The sequence below is a fragment of the Acipenser ruthenus genome, chromosome 2, assembly GCF_902713425.1.
Source record: "Acipenser ruthenus chromosome 2, fAciRut3.2 maternal haplotype, whole genome shotgun sequence".
NCBI lineage: Eukaryota > Metazoa > Chordata > Actinopteri > Acipenseriformes > Acipenseridae > Acipenser > Acipenser ruthenus.
Genome location: NC_081190.1, coordinates 47,900,561 through 47,915,646, shown reverse-complemented (window position 1 = coordinate 47,915,646; position 15,086 = coordinate 47,900,561). Strand labels below are relative to the sequence as shown.

The 15,086-nt window shown below is 38.5% G+C and overlaps 1 protein-coding gene across 1 annotated transcript in view; it reads right to left on the bottom strand.

The window, feature by feature from the left end:
• zgc:195282 (uncharacterized protein LOC100192223 homolog) overlaps positions 1–15,086 on the bottom strand; it is a 64,352-nt gene that overhangs the window by 29,999 nt on the left and 19,267 nt on the right. The window lies entirely within an intron of this gene.

Sequence of the window (15,086 nt, the reverse complement as noted above, 5' to 3'; positions counted from 1 at the left end):
ATTACACACAGCACTGTAATTAAACTAACTTATTGCTTTTAAGATACTTGCATACCCTTTTTTCTTAAAGGTAAGCATGTATAATTAAACATGAAGTTAGCAAACACAGTCTGTATGCACAGCAAATACGCAAACACTCAATACAGTATTTCACAAGAGTATCATCATTATTATTATTATTATTATTATTATTATTATTATTATTATTATTATTAATACACTTCTCCGTTGTAATTGACATGCACGAATGGCTTATCAGGGATCAATTGAATAATTGTTATTAGCGAGTAAAAAAATCGGAGGCAAACACCAAAAACCCTACACACCTGTCTGTTAAATGCTTTGGGGATTGAAAAAGTCCAAATTTCCTAGCAAATGTCCTGCGTCCAGATGCATAGGAAGAAAGTCCCGATATTAAGAACATAAGAAAGTTTACAAAATGAGAGGAGGCCATTCGGCCCATCTTGCTCGTTTGGTTGTTAGTAGCTTATTGATCCCAGAATCTCATCAAGCAGCTTTTTGAAGGATCCCAGGGTGTCAGCTTCACAACATTACAGGGGAGTTGGTTCCAGACCCTTGCAATTCTCTGTGTAAAAAAGTGCTTCCTGTTTTCTGTTCTGAATGCCCCTTTATCTAATCTCCATTTGTGACCCCTGGTCCTTGCTTCTTTTTTTCAGGTCAAAAAAGTCCCCTGGGTCGACATTGTCTTTACCTTTTAGGATTTTAAATGCTTGAATCAGATCACTGCGTAGTCGTCTTTGTTCAAGACTGAATAGATTCAATTCTTTTAACCTGTCTGCATACGACATGCCTTTTAAACCCAGGATAATTCAGTTTGCTCTTCTTTGCACTCTTTCTATAGCAGCAATATCCTTTTTGTAACAAGGTGACCAGAACTGAATACAATATTCTAGGTGAGGTCTTACTAATGCATTGTAAAGTTTTAACATTACTTCCCTTGATTTAAATTCTACACTTCTCACAATATATCCGAGCATCTTGTTAGCCTTTTTTTTATAGCTTCCCCACATTGTCTAGATGAAGAGATTTCTGAGTCAACATAAACTCCTAGGTCTTTCATATATTCCTTCTTCAATTTTAGTATCTACCATATGATATTTATAATGCACATTTGTATTGCCTGTGTGCAGTACTTCACACTTTTCTCTATTAAATGTCATTTGCCATGTGTCTGCCCAGTTCTGAATGCTGTCTAGATCATTTTGAATGACCTTTGCTGCTGCAACAGTGTTTGCCACTCCTCCTATTTTTGTGTTGTCTGCAAATTTAACAAGTTTGCTTACTATACCAGAATCTAAATGAATCTTTTATGCAGGACTTTGTCAAACGCTTTCTGGAAATCTAAATAAACCATGTCGTATTCTTTGCAACTATCCATTATCAATGTTGCAGCCTCAAAAAAATCAAGCAAGTTAGTTAGACACGATCTCCCTTTCCTAAAACCATGCTGACTGTCTCCCAGGATACTGTGTTCCCATATAGGTAATTTTCCATTTTGGATCTTATTATAGTTTCCATAAGTTTACATATAATAGAAGTCAGGCTTATTGGTCTGTAGTTAGCTGGTTCGGTTTTGTCTCCCTTTTTGTGGATCGGTATTACCTTTGCAATTTTGCTGATCTTAGCGGTTTGTAAATAACTTCTTTCATTTCTTTGAGTACTATTGGGAGGATCTCTTCTGGGGGGAGAAAACAAACCCATAGAGAAAAAATAATTTATTCTGCACAGTAGTTAGGGAAAACCACACGCTGTGCTCTTCATGCGGCTGACACATCTGCTAATCACTATTTTTACTGTCATGATGGTTGTGTGGTGTTGAGTTGGGGGGGATACGTCTATCATATGTTTTTTTTTGTGTATGACTCCTCCCATGTGTCGTTACCCCCCCGGTGAAGAAGGCCAAAAGACCACTGCCCTTGAATCCAAGGAAAAGACTAGCTGTTGTTAGAACAATTGCCTCAAAGTTTGGAGTTGAAAGACTTTGTTACTATTGTCAAAGAGGAAAAAAAAGTTCAGAATAAAATCAAACTGAGCACTGTCCTTGAAGTGTTTTAAGATTTCAAGAAGGATTGGAAAAGGATCACAATGTCTGCTGTTGTGTTTATTTCTTAGCAGACACCCTTATCCAGGGCGACTTACAGTCGTAAACAAAAATATATTTCAAGAATCACAGTACAAGTATTAATACAATTAAGAGCAAGATAAAATACAATTACTTCGGTTTTAGCAAGTACAAGTATATGACAAAATACGATTCAATAACGGAGCAGATAACAGTGTCAGTGATAGTTACATCAGGATATAATTAAATACGAAATACTACAGATTAAATAACACTTGTGACAGATTACAGTACTCTAAAGTACAGGATTAAATGCAGTAACATAGTTAGCAGATAAGAGCAAGTAAAGTGCATTTAAGGAAGAGTGATAAGTGTCCAGAGGGATAAGGAGTTCTACAGGTGCTGTCTGAAGATTAATAACTGAACAGAACTAAGCTTGGAGAAACAAACCAAGCCTAGGTTTTCGGATATGGTGCTACCTGAACCCTGTAAGGTGACTCATTCTTTTTCATTGACCGGAACGACTTAGCCCTAACGCTACATCCATTCTCCTGCCTCTTAACTGTATTTAGAAAACAATTAACATATGCTTATACCAAACCAATAAACGTGAAACAATACAGAGGCTTAATATCAACATCAATATTAATTAAAGTAAACATTATCTAACGAAAACTGCGAGATCTAAACATATTTTATGAATCTAGTATAGGCTAGTAGCTTATTCACTTTCCGATCACAAATACGCTTGCTAATTTACCTTCTACTTCATGAATATAACCCTCGATCCAATTGCTGTACCCTTTCTGCTGTATGTTTTTTGGAATGCTCGCATTATTATCTGCCCAATTATCAATTTCTTCAACTTATTTGAGGAATACATATTAAAGATTTCGTCCACATAGTGATGTTATCAGTAGCTGCGTAGGCCATGACAGTTGCTCACACACCAAGCCTTGTTTTCAACCAAACATGGCAGCTGCGTGAATAAGGCGTATGCGGCAGGCAGATCCATCACAATGCCTGTGCAAAGTAGCTGTGTACACGCATTTGTATGGCGTGAAATAGCTATCAAAAATCTGTGAGCGCAGAAACGCAGTTTGTAATTGTAAAACGCAGTTTGTAACTGTAAAATGGGAAAAAATACAATTACGGTTGTCATTTACACTTACGAAACTCAGTCTACGCTTACAAATCTGCTTTCTGCTCGCTCACCACTTTTGAGAGTGAAATTGCTATCAAAAATACGAGCGCGCAGAATCGCAGTTTGTAACTGTAAAATGAAAAAAAACCTCTCCATTTTTTTTTCTCTTATGGTTCTAATTTACATTTACGGTTCTATTCTGAGCACGCTCAAGTCCCTTTTCACATTTACAGTTTTTTCTGCGCACGCATGAAACTCAGTCTACGCTTACAAATCTTTTTAAGAGTTTACCATGAAAACTTTGCTCTGCTGCTGGAAGGAATGTAAAAAATCAAACCTGAACTGCCAAAGACTCAAAGTCTGAAAACCTGAAACAACAAAATGAGATTTTCTGCCCATTGGGACCAAGCTGGGGTCACCATTTTCACGGCAGTCATAACAAGCTAGTTGTATGCTGTTATAAGCGATGAGCTTCAGAATGATAAGTACACTGTGACAACCTTCAATAGAGCAATTCTTTATCATGCTGCGACCTCAAGAACAAGTATCAAGAATGTCCATTTCTTCTCTGATGGTGCTGGCGAGCAATTTAAGAACTGTTTCACATTATCCACACTTGTGATGTCTGAGTTATTGCACAAGATGTTGTCACAGCAGATTGGAGCTCTTTTGCAACAGCACATGGCAAAAGGCCCATTGATGGAATCGGGGGAACAGTGAAACCCACTGTCTGGCAGCGGATTCTGCAGGGAAAAGCATTGGTGAATTCTCAGGAGGACTTTGCCTTTGTTGCGAAATCTGTTTGCCCAAATATCAATATTCTGCATGTTGATTCAAAGGAAGTTGAGGAAATCAGAAACGAGCTTTCCACCCTTTGGTCTGATCACACACCTAAAACGATTCCTGGCACACGCAGCTTTCACTACTTCAGTCCTGTCTCAAACTCAACAACAGATCTTCAAGTTGCAGCAGTAAGCCCATTCCTTCCTGAATACGCTGTAGAGTCCAAGACAGTTTCTATGTTCAAGCCAAATCCCAGTACCACCAATAGGGGAAGTTGCCAGGATGAACCTCAGGATTTCGAATACTCAGATGCAGATGAAGAAGAAAAAGAACCTCAGGACTACGAGTCAAGAGCCTCCGCTGAAGAGCAGCAACAAAGTGATGATGGCAATGTAGCCCATTTCCCAGTGTGCAAAAAGCTCCTGGAAGAGGAAACCTTGAATAATGTGTTGGACCACCTGCGAGTGGACAAGTACTTTCAAATCATGGAACTCTTGCAGGAAGGTTTGAGCCGGCGCGTCTTACAATTCAGTTGGACTCAATCTAAGATGGTCGCCTAGTTTTTCGACTTGCACACTTAACAGCCCAATTTATTAAAAAAATGTTATCTTTTCTTTACCGTGGGCATTTTTTAAGAAAAAGTTCTGTTAATGGATACCCCAGAGAAAAGAATGGTATCGGATATGACCCCACTACCCTCTCGGCAATAAGGGCAAGAAAGCGAAAAAACAACTTGCCATGTCATCGGATCTGTTGACTGACTCGAGTGCGGGGCACCAGGGGGAAGTCTCACTTTTTCTGTCCGACTCTCAGATGGAGTGATAAAGGTACGCTGTCCAAACTCTCTAATGACGTGAAGGCTATACGCACTGACATGAACTTAATCCGATCTAGGCTGCAGCAGGTGGAGAAGGAAGTCAACACTGTCTTCTTTGGTGCAGGCATCTGGCAAGTGTACAGATATTTTGCAAGCCGCGCAGAGGCAAAAAAAAAATAGCTTTAAAAGATGCAACTGCTGATATTTCTGTGCTACAGGCCCATCTGGCAGAATTGGCTCATCGCAATCATCACTCTAATCTTCGTCTCGGCAGTCTTCCTGAGGGACAGTAAGGTGACGATTCGATTTTTTTTCTTCAGCACAGTCTGCCAATATGGCTTCCCAACCTGTCTTCCAAAAGGTGCAATCGAGATAGAGAGGGCTCATCGCATATATAATGGATCCAATGTCCAAGGAAACAAGCCACGCACACTGGTATTTAAACTTCTTAGGTACAACGACAGACAAGCTATCTTGAAAGCATACGGCAGTCTTGCACTAAAAATATCGCAGGGTCAGTCCAAACTGCTGCTGTTCCCTGATTAATTCAATTTCACAGCAGAGCACAGGAGGGCCTTTACACTGATCAAATTGTCCCTCAAACAGATGGGTATCCAGAGCTTTCTCTTATACCCAGCAATGCTTAACATTGTACACAATTAACAACCCACTGTGTACAGTACCCCCCAGGAAGCCCAGCACTTTGTTTCGGATCTACAGAATCGAAATCTTTAATCTACAGGATATGACTGTTGACTTGCTCCGGGTTTGTTGTGCAGTTGGTCTGTCCTTTGTGGCATGACGTCTGGTCTGCTGTTTATTTGTGCCTTGGGGAGTGCCCTGCTTGCGAGACGGAACTGCAGATTTGCTGCCCTGTGCAGCTGGTTTTTGGTTGATGTTGGATATTTGCTTGTTTGTATAATAAAGGTAATCATGGGGATCGAGTTTGCAATGTGAGACCATTGCCAGAGGGGGGAGCAAACTAACAACTTATTAGAGGTACACTCCTGCCAGCTAAGCAATGTTGTTTTTTTATTTGATATACAATTATTTTATATACAGTACTGTGCAAAAGTTTTAGGCAGGTGTGAAAAAATGCTGTAAAGTAAGAATGCTTTCAAAAATAGACATGTTAATAGTTTATATTTATCAATTAACAAAATGCAAAGTGAGTGAACAGAAGAAAAATCTACATCAAATCAATATTTGGTGTGACCACTCTTTGCCTTCAAAACAGCATCAATTCTTCTAGGTACACTTGCACACAGTTTTTGAAGGAACTCGGCAGGTAGGTTGGCCCAAACATCTTGGAGAACTAACCACAGTTCGTCTGTGGATTTAGGCAGCCTCAGTTGCTTCTCTCTCTTCATGTAATCCCAGACAGACTCGATGATGTTGAGATCAGGGCTCTGTGGGGGCCATACCATCACTTCCAGGACTCCTTGTTCTTCTTTACGCTGAAGATAGTTCTTAATGACTTTCGCTGTATGTTTGGGGTCGTTGTCATGCTGCAGAATAAATTTGGGGCCAGTCAGATGCCTCCCTGATGGTATTGCATGATGGATAAGTAACTGCCTGTACTTCTCAGCATTGGGGAGACCATTAATTCTGACCAAATCCCCAACTCCATTTGCAGAAATGCAGCCCCAAACTTGCAAGGAACCTCCACCATGCTTCACTGTTGCCTGTAGACACTCATTCGTGTACCGCTCTCCAGCCCTTCGTGAACAAACTGCCATCTGCTACAGCCAAATATTTCAAATTTTGACTCATCAGTCCAGAGCACCTGCTGCCATTTTTCTGCACCCCAGTTCCTGTGTTTTCGTGCATAGTTGAGTCGCTTGGCCTTGTTTCCACGTCGGAGGTATGGCTTTTTGGCCGCAAGTCTTCCATGAAGGCCACTTCTGACCAGACTTCTCTGGACAGTAGATGGGTGTACCAGGGTCCCACTGTTTTCTGCCAATTCTGAGCTGATGGCACTGCTGGACATCTTCCGATTGAGAAGGGAAGTAAGCATGATGTGTCTTTCATCTGCTGCAGTAAGTTTCCTTGGCCGACCACTGCGTCTACGGTCCTCAACGTTGCCCATTTCTTTGTGCTTCTTCAAAAGAGCTTGGACAGCACATCTGGAAACCCCTGTCTGCCTTGAAATTTCTGCCTGGGAGAGACCTTGCTGATGCAGTATAACTACCTTGTGTCTTGTTGCTGTGCTCAGTCTTGCCATGGTGTATGACTTTTGACAGTAAACTGTCTTCAGCAACCTCACCTTGTTAGCTGAGTTTGGCTGTTCCTCACGCAGTTTTATTCCTCCTACACAGCTGTTTCTGTTTCAGTTAATGATTGTGTTTCAACCTACATATTGAATTGATGATCATTAGCACCTGTTTGGTATAATTGTTAAATCATACACCTGACTATATGCCTACAAAATCCCTGACTTTGTGCAAGTGTACCTAGAAGAATTTATGCTGTTTTGAAGGCAAAGGGTGGTCACACCAAATATGGATTTGATTTAGATTTTTCTTCTGTTCACTCACTTTGCATTTAGTTAATTGACAAATATAATCTATTAACATGTCTATTTTTGAAAGCATTCTTACTTTACAGCATTTTTTCACACCTGCCTAAAACTTTTGCACAGTACTATATATATATATATATATATATATATATATATATATATAGATAGATAGATAGATATAATATAGATAACTAATTTCTCTGGGATCTATAGTACATTCTATGTTATTTTTCTTTTATGCTTAATCTGAATATCATTATTACTGTCTTGAATGGTATATCATTATGGGTTTATGGGTGTGCGTTGTCCCATCTTAGCTTGAAAGTCAGAGGTGCTGTTCATTTTGTTTTTGCTAGTTTATGTGGGGCTGTAAGGCTCTCTGCCCCTTGCCCCGCTGACTGGCTTGCTAGTAATGTGTATATTTTTGTTATGTTCTATTTGTTGCTTGCAGTTTGTGTGTTTTCTGCAGTTACACTGGGTCACTGTGTTTTTGATGAACGTTTTAAAAACAGCTGCAATTCTCTTGTACTATGTAGCCCTGTACAGATTGCATGCTGTTTTATTTTTTTTGTTTATTATTTTTTGCTTACATGATATGCTTGTTTTTTTCTGCTACTGTAAGACGCTCTGTAATTATCTAGCTTTTTCCTTTCTTTTTCGTGGCTGTGTGATTTGTAATCTGTTCCTTATTGCTGTTGATTTTTGTATGGTATACTGTAGTCATAACCAGGACCTGGGGAGTGGGATATTTTCTATCGCAGTTTTTAGACCTCCTTAATGAATAACTAATATTTTAACTTGGACCCATCTTAAAACTATTGATATACAGATTCCAAAACAAACATTATACAATTATTGCTCATTCATCTGCAATGAATAAATCAAAGGGAGTATTCGGGAGTAGAAAACTCAATTTTACCGTTGGTGTCTGTGGGGGCGATGCTGAAGGAAGATTTTGTTTTGTGACGATTACTCTGAATGGTATTAAACTGTGTCTAGCGTCTGTGTGCACCTAATGTATTTGACCCTCAGTTTCTTGAAAATATTAGGCTTAAACTATCAGAATTTAACGTAATAAAACGTTTTCAAACTGCGCACAGGATTTAAATGTATGGGATACATGGCACATAAAAAAAATCTGAATGTTAAAGATTTTTTTTCTCATCGCCACAAGACATACTCTAGCATTTATATTTTTATCTCTCCAAGTATCTTAGAGATCTCAAAGTATCTGACTGATGGTTTAAAAAACATTTTAGAAATAAATCCTGAGTTGTGGTTTGCTGCAGCAGAGAGTGCCCAAAGGTTAACGTCTATACATGCAAGGGTGCAAGAATCAAAATAACATTGTTTTTGTTAAATGTAAATGTCATCTGTACAATGCATTCTGTTCTGTTTTCATTTTACCTATTTTAATACTGTTCATATATATATATATATATATATATATATATATATATATATATATATATATATATATATACTGTATATAAATGAAAGGCAGTTTAATTCCATCAGATTCTATAGTGGGGCCACAACCTTCACCCCAAAAAGCTTTTCATAATCATACAGTAGCCCCTCGCTAAACCGGACATGTTTGTCCGACATAAGGAAGTGTCGGGTTTAAAACCAATACAATAAAATCACACACACATACATTTACAGTTCACGATGTATTTTAAATATAAATCATTTATGGGGTGCCATGTGTATAAAAAAAAAAAAAAAGCGTTAATATCTTTTTTTCCAGATTTAACTTAAATCTTCAATTTTTTCCCCAGATTTATAAATATTGTGAAAATAAATATTTAGAGATACATTTATAAATCTAGTTAAAAGATTTAACATTTAGCTAAATATTTAACTGGCCAGCTAAATCTGGAGTTTGTATGCAAATGAGATCTGCCCACTTTGTGCTTTCACGCGATTTGATTGGCTCTTGTAATGCTGAAATTTGCATACTTCCTGATTATCTGGGGAAAAATTATTATTATTATTATTATTTATTTCTTAGCACACGCCCTTATCCAGGGCGACTTACAATTGTTAAAAGATATCACATTATACATTATTTCACATTATACAGATATCACATTATTTTTACATACAACCATTTATACAGTTGGGTTTTTACTGGAGCAATCTAGGTAAAGTACCTTGCTCAAGGGTACAACAGCAGTGTCCCCCACTGGGGATTGAACCCACAACCCTCTGGTCAAGAGTCCAGAGCCCTAACCACTACTCCACACTGCTGCCCTACAAGATTTAAATTAAATCTGGAAAAAAATACCCCATAATCTGTGCTAAAATAACGCTAATGTGTTTTGGGTACACTACACATTACATTATGTAAAACTATAAAGCTGTACAGTCTGCCTATACAGTATACAGTACAGTAGTAAAATCAAATGAATACCTAGTGCACTTTTTGTACTTTAGCCTACTAGTAACACAATAAATCATGCTGCTGCATTGTACACATTGGTGTACAATGCGAATAAAAGATTATTTTAAATTGAAACTAAACAATTTTAGGGTTTTATATTTTATTTTAATTATTATTATTTTTAACTTGGTTTACTTAGTAGCCTCGATAATTAACACACAATAGATCATGGACCTGTACAGATGCTCAGAATGAGCTGGAGGGGTTAGTGGCACGTGTGTGCAGACTATTGCTCCCAACATGCTCGGAAAACCAGAAATGTCATAGAACTTTGTTTGCAAGGCTTGTAAGTACACCCTGACTTTAGTGAAAATTAGGTACTTGGGTGTTCGTCTCAAAAATACATTGAGCACAAGTGGCAACATGCGAGAAAAAATGGACTGGGAAATGCCAGCAACAATTGTGACTGTTTAAAACATGCTTTCAAAAGTTCTTAACAAATGGATGCAATTGTAAGTGTTGCAATTGCCCACAGTTTTAGTATACCTCATTACAATATTTTTGATCCCTCATTTGATCTCCACCCTGTTTTTGCAAATTTCTGCAGGAATGCCCAGAATTACATATTCATTTAAGGCTAAAGCGCAAATAAGAACCGGGGGTGCAAAGCATTCGTTAATGATGCTAATAGCATTGCATTTGTTTAGTACATTCACACTACACTTCTGACTGGTTTGCAACGATTGCAACAGACCCAACACTTTAGTACATGTTCCTCCAAGTGTTTTATCAGAGGTAGTTCTACCTCATTCGCTCATTCGCATCCAACCTAAATGAAACTTGGAATAAGCAGATTTCCCAGTTAGAAGCTCAAATACTACAGCTGGAAACATTGCAAAAAGGTAACTTTCTGGAAAGTAGAGCAAGACAACGTGCTGCTTTAAAAGCAGAATTTAAAAACTTGACCAGGGCCAAAGGAGAATTTTTGTTTTATAATACCAGACAGCTATACTGTGAACATGATGAACAACCTAGCATGCTCTTGGCTTGAAGACTAAAACAATCTAAGTTCCATTAATTTTAAATTCTATTAATTATTCCCTACAAACCGGTGTCGTGGGAAAGAAGTTGATCGCACAAGTGCAATAATGCAAAAGTAGTCAAAAGTAAGGTGGAGCAACAGTTTGATTAAAGGGGAGGTTCACTGCATGGCTTTTTATTTTTATCTGACCGCTTTATTGGCAAGACTGTGTGTGTGTTCGTGCCACTGTGTTTACATATGAACTTTAAAATGTGTGATTGATCGACTCTTTATATGGTCAATTGTTTTAAACCCCTGTCTTTTTATGTTTCTATATCATTGTTGTCAATCAGATGTGTGATCGCGGAGATTTATTTATATATTAAATGATTTTACACATCAATTTTTAATCAAAATTAAAATGTTTCAGTAATACAATATAATGACATGCCACATCGATAATATTATTATGAAAAGGACGTATTTTTACCTTTTAATATTAGTATAGCTGTAACTTCATTACAGTTTGGACGTGGGCCCACCACTGCCAGTTATAAAAATAAATAGTATATACAGTACATTGTTTTGTCTGCATGTCTTAAGCATTAACGTTTATTATTACACATACAATTATGTTTATTTAAAAAAGGTTCTAGGTTTAGGGTTGTGGTTTTTAAATTAGGATAGGATAAAGAAAATTAACCACAAATAGCCAGACAAAAGTTTTTTTAGAAAGGAATTCTAAAAGGAATGTGTCGTGTACTCAGGTTGGTAATTAAAAAAAAAAAAAAAAAAAAAAAAAAAATCATGTTTGTATTCCTTGTAGTAATATATAGTATTACAAAGGAATAGGATTTGTTTTATGTTAAAGAGGACCCTGTGAAATCCTCTGTAGATAGGACAAATACATAAATGAAAAAAATATGCCTAGGTAGATATGATTGCTCGACATGTCTTACATGGTTGTTGCACCACAGGAATTTACCATTTTTTAAATCATGCTGATATACAGTAGCCTACATACACTGTATGATCTCTCTTTCTTACAATAGCTATCTTGGTTGGTATTGAACTACAGGTATTTCCCACGGTTTAGCAAAGATGATGTTAACTCTTTAGTTTTTAACTAACTAATGTATTGTTTCTTCCAAAACTTGTAATTGAAATACATGCATGATGATAACCCGTCTCCTGTTCGTTTTCTGTCCTAATTATACAAAAGTACTGTATGTAAAAATAAATGAAACAACAAAGCGCATAATAAAAAATAATACTGTATAAGTGAAATTTTTCAAGTACATCATGTGATTTATGTGCACCGTGGCGTAGTTAGTAATCGCAGAATGGAGCTCAATTTTTTCCATGACTGAAACGCATGCTTAACTTTTGAAAAATCGCTCGCATACCTGGCCATACAGTAGTGCTTCCCAAAACAAGAACACCTCCAGAAATGCAAAATAACGTTAAATATGTGACACATTTTGCTAGTTAACGTTTGTTACACAAACAGAAATACACATTAATATCACAGGCTACTTACAAATTTCATTTTAAATTATGTATTTGTTGCTAATATATATTACAGCGATACTCACATTCCCTTATCTAGCATCATACGGTCGAAGGCATCTGAACTACTCATTTATATAAATTATACTCACAAAATTCATTTAAAATTATTTATTGTTTGTTAATATATCCGATCAACTTATTTTATAGGCTCGATCCACTTATTTCCCAGCCTAAGCTCGATGACATTAGAAACAATGGAACCTCCCCTTTAAATTCTGGAGCTTGATCAATTTATTTCCTCGGACACCGGTTCCTTTCACAGAGATCAGAAATCAGCTTTGATTTCACTGCTTATTAAAAAAGGTAAAGATCCACTGAAATACTCCAGCTATAGGCCCCTTTCACTCTTGAATGCAGATTTAAAATTATTTGCAAAGGTGCTGACCAAAAGATTAGAATTATACATGGTGATTTAATTCATTATGACCAAACGGGTTTTATGAAGGGCCGGCTTGCATCCGACAACATGCAGTGCTCTCTTTAGACGCTGAGAAAGCGTTTGATCGCTTGGAATGGAATTATGTATGGGCAGTTTTGGTCTCTCATTTATTAGCATGATATGCACCTGTTACAATAACCCTACTGCGTGTGTGCAGATCGGCTCAGTTATGTCTTCTCAGTTTCCACTAGGATGAGGCTCTCTCCCTTGCTGTTTGCCCTTTCTTTGGAACCCCTGGCATCACCCCCATTGACATACAGGGATCTAAACATCACATATCTTTTTATGCTGATGACTTCCTACTTTTTCTCTCGGATACCTTCAAATCAATTCTGCAGGCTCTGAAATGTTTTGATGACTTTGGCTCAATTTCTGGGTACAAAATAAACTGGTCCAAGTCTCTCCTTAATGCCTCTGAACCCAGCAGCTAAAACTGTACCTCTCACTTCTTACATCCCTGTTCAATTGCAGACTTCAGGTTTTACTTATTTGAGCATTAAAATACATCCCAATTTTCACCAGATCCGCAAAGACAATTTGACAGGAACCTTGACTAAAATTAAGGCTGACTTGGCAAGATAGTCTCCTTTGTAACTCACGCTGCAACATTCTTCCTAGTATGAATTTTTTATTCTCCATGTTACCTATATCACTTCCCCATAATTACTTGGCACTAGTTTTATATGGAATGACAACTCGCTAGAATTCGATTAGCAACCTTGCAGCGCTCCAAATGACTTGGTGGTCTAGCCCTGCCAAACTTAAAATGTTACTATTGGGCTTTCCAGTTGAGGGTCTTTAAGATCTGGCTGGACCCAAGGGCCCCAGTTTTGTGCCATGCAATAGAAGAGGCCATAATTAAACCAATTACGATTCAGGATCTCCCATTCTCCGGCCTCAAAACCAGGGCTATCTCTTTGAATGGGCCCCATTATTGCTAATTCATTAGACTTATGGAAGAAAGCAAATAAATACCATGGTATTTCTCTTAATTTCCATAAGCTCTCCCCCATCTGGAATAACTTCCTTTTGTTGACAGGCTCTCAGCCTTTCTCTTACCCACCCTGGTACACTAGAGAGATTCATATTTTAAATGACATCTTTGATGATAAAGGTCTACACATGTTTCAAGATCTTAAGGAGACTTACTTACTCCCTGGGTTCTCTTACTTTATGTATCTTATGTATGGGGTCCCATGGAATGTGGCATTGCCCATTCACCCATTAGCTCAATAACTTAGCTCGACACCCACCACAAGAGGTCTTGTATCCTCCCTTTTATAATAGTTTTACATATCACAATAGCCTACTCTCTTGCAGTGACCACTGTCGGACAGAGAACTTGACAAGCTGGGTGTCAGTCCTGACTGGGATAGAATTTAGGATAATATTTTCTAAAAATCTAGCACACCAATTGATTCATTTTAAACTTGTACATAGATTCTATGCAACCCCATTTCTTCGCTTCCAGATGAAAATCTCTTCAGATCATCTGTGCCATGCGTTCACTCAGGGAGTAGTCGCTACCTACCTACACATGTTTGTTGAAAGTTTCTGGAAATTTGTAACCACAGCTCTGTCTAAATGTATTAATGTGGAGGTACCTCTATGTCCTGGTCTGCTTCTCCTTGGAGATGATTCTCAAGTTGTCCTTAATTTACAGACAAGACGACTCTTGCTTGCGGGGCTGACGGCAGCTAAGAAGGCTATTTTGGGGGCTCCCGAGTGGCGCATCCAGTAAAGGCGCTCCTCGCAGGATGTGCCCTATAGCCTGGAGATCGCAGGTTCGAATCCAGGCTATGTCACAGCTGACCGTGACCGAGAGTTCCTAGGGGGCGGCGCACAATTGGCTGAGCGCTGCCCGGGTAGGGAGGGCTTAGGTCGGCAGGGGAATCCACGGCTCACCGCGCATCAGCGACCCCTGTGGCCGATAGGGCGCCTGTGGCTCTGCAGCGGAGCCGCCAGATCTGTGTTGTCCTCCGGCACTATAGGTCTGGTGGCATTGCTGTGGATCTGCAGTGCGAAAAATGACGGCTTGGAAGGAGCACGTTTCGGAGGACGCGTGTTCCAGCCTCTGTTTCCCGAGTCGGCGGGGGGGTTGCGAGCGGTGAGCCGGGGATACAGATAATAATTGGGCATGCTAAATTGGGGTGAAAACCGGGGTAAAAATAATTGGCGACGACTAAATTTAAAAAAAAAAAAAAAAAAAGGCTATTTTGAAGGGCTGGGTAGAACCTGGAATGTTCTATAATTACATATGGCTGCATTATTTCTTAGATATCACACTCATGGAGAGGTCCATGGCTAGATTGCACCAGTA